At 36.2% G+C, this 2,124-nt stretch overlaps 1 protein-coding gene and 1 non-coding gene across 2 annotated transcripts in view; both read left to right on the plus strand.

Annotated features, from left to right (window-relative positions):
• The window catches only part of DACH2 (dachshund family transcription factor 2), a gene marked incomplete at its 3' end in the record, with an annotated part of 1,102,952 nt that overhangs the window by 701,538 nt on the left and 399,290 nt on the right, over nt 1-2,124 (plus strand). The gene's annotated exons all lie outside the window — the stretch shown is intronic.
• Nucleotides 1,918-2,021, plus strand: LOC122151546. Its single transcript, XR_006164203.1, has one exon. It is a non-coding gene; the product is annotated as a U6 spliceosomal RNA (small nuclear RNA).

The raw sequence follows: 2,124 nt of genomic DNA on the forward strand, positions 1-2,124 counted from the left end.
AGATAGCAATCAAAGTGTTCTGACTAGTAGAAAACCTACATTAAAAAATAACTTAAAATTAAGAAAAGTCTTTGTTGTTCACAGATGGTAGTGAATTCAGTGATTGTTTTCTTTGAAGAACATTTCATAGGAAAATTTTAGAGTTCCCTTTTTTATTTTTGAAAACCTGTCATGTACAGCATGTGATAGTGGTACTTAAAGTTAAATGTGTATGCAACTACTACTGTAGTATTTGTTTCAAAAAAAAAAGTAGAAAGTAGAAATCTGTTTCACTAAACTTTGTTAAATGCTTAAGTAATACAGAGCTATTAAAGCTTCAAGAACAAAGCCAATTCATTTCTCTCATGATATCACCTAAAACTGAAGTATTATATAAAAGCTAAACAATGCCAAATGGATTTGGCTGAGATCAAAAGCCAAACCTATTTCTTTCCTTTCATCTCCAGTGTTCCATTTCCTAGGAGTATGACCTTACTCAAACATCTATTAAAGTTAGCTTTTGATCTCAACCCCCTTTTAGGGGTTAAAAAAAAAAAAAAAAAAAAAACTCAATCTTTAAATTTTTCTCCTAGAGACAATCACTCTATTGTGTTTTAATATTCCAGTAGTGTGTGAGTAAATAGGATTCTCTGATATATGTGATAGAAGACTGGTTAAATGGGACAATCATTTTTGTGTCAGAGACAAGAATCAAAAGGACACATTCTTCAGAGGCAAATAACCGGGGGGAAAAAATCACCCCAGGTCAATGGAAACATGTTAACTGGTCAGTCTGCTGCCTTTTTTAGGCCCTTTGATGAAAATGCCTTGTAATTTGATAACAAATAGCTGCTCATTTGCTATGTAATATTCTCCTCAACAGTCATAACTACTCCATGGTTATTAATCAGGGGGAATGTTTCTTTATCCATATTCACACACACACACACACACACACACACACACACACACAATGTCCTAAAACTCCTAGGTAGATTCTACATTTTTCACTCTTTTATTAGGTAAATTATAGGGAAATGTTCATGATATAAAGACACCAGACACAATACATTATGATCAGTTGATTTCAAAAGAAAAAATGATAGTGTTTGATATCAAGAAAGCTCTCATTAAGAAAGCTCTTTGGAGTTCATGGCATTTTAAGTTGTTCCATGAAAGCTACTTAGGCGGCAAGTTGGGGATAAGAACATTCACACAAAAGAGACAAATCAGCAAAGGTGAGAAAATGAGCACATATGGAGTTTGTCCACTTGTATGTCAGTTTGTTGTACTGTGGTGGCTGGCATGTTGCTGTAAGGCTGGAGGCTATGCCACCAGTATTTCAAATACCAACAGGGTCACTCATGGTGGACAGGTTTCAGTGGAGCTTCCAGAATAACACAGATATGGAAGAAGGAAGGGACCATCCACTTCTCAAAGAATTGGCCAGTGAAAAGCTTATGAATAGCAGTGAAACACTGTCTTATATATTACTGGAAAACGCTATGAATAGCCCTGAAGCATTGTCCAATATATAGTGCCAGAAGATGAGCCCCTCAGGTCGGAAGACACTCAAAATAAGACTGGGGAAGAGCTGCCTCCTCAGAGTAGAGTTGACCGTAACGATGTGGGTGGAGTAAAGCTTTTGGGACCTCTATTTGCTGATGTGGCATGACTCAAAATAAGAAACAGCTGGAAACATCCACTAATAATCAGAACATGGAATGTGCGAAGTATCAATCTAGCAAAATTGGAAGTTGTCGAAAATGAAATGGAACTCATAAAGATTGATAACCTAAGCATTAATGAGCTAACATGGACTGGTTTTGGCCATTTTGAATCAGACTACCATATGATCTACTATGCCAGGAATGAAAAATTGAAGAGGAATGACGTGGCATTCATTGTCACAAAGAATGTTTCAAGATCTGTCCTGAAGTGCTCGCTTCAGCACATACATTAAAATTGGAATGATACAGAGAAGATTAGCATGGCCCCTGTGCAAGGATGATACATAAATTCATGAAGTGTTCCATATTTTTACCATCATTAGCTATTAGAGAGATGCAAATCAAAACAACAAGATACCATTTTGACCCAGCACTAATAGCAAAGTTCAACAAGACAGAAAATAACAAATGCTGG

Source organism: Orycteropus afer, unplaced genomic scaffold, assembly GCF_000298275.1.
Source record: "Orycteropus afer afer isolate SDZICR_OR568_19922 unplaced genomic scaffold, OryAfe1.0 scaffold00544, whole genome shotgun sequence".
Taxonomy (NCBI): domain Eukaryota; kingdom Metazoa; phylum Chordata; class Mammalia; order Tubulidentata; family Orycteropodidae; genus Orycteropus; species Orycteropus afer.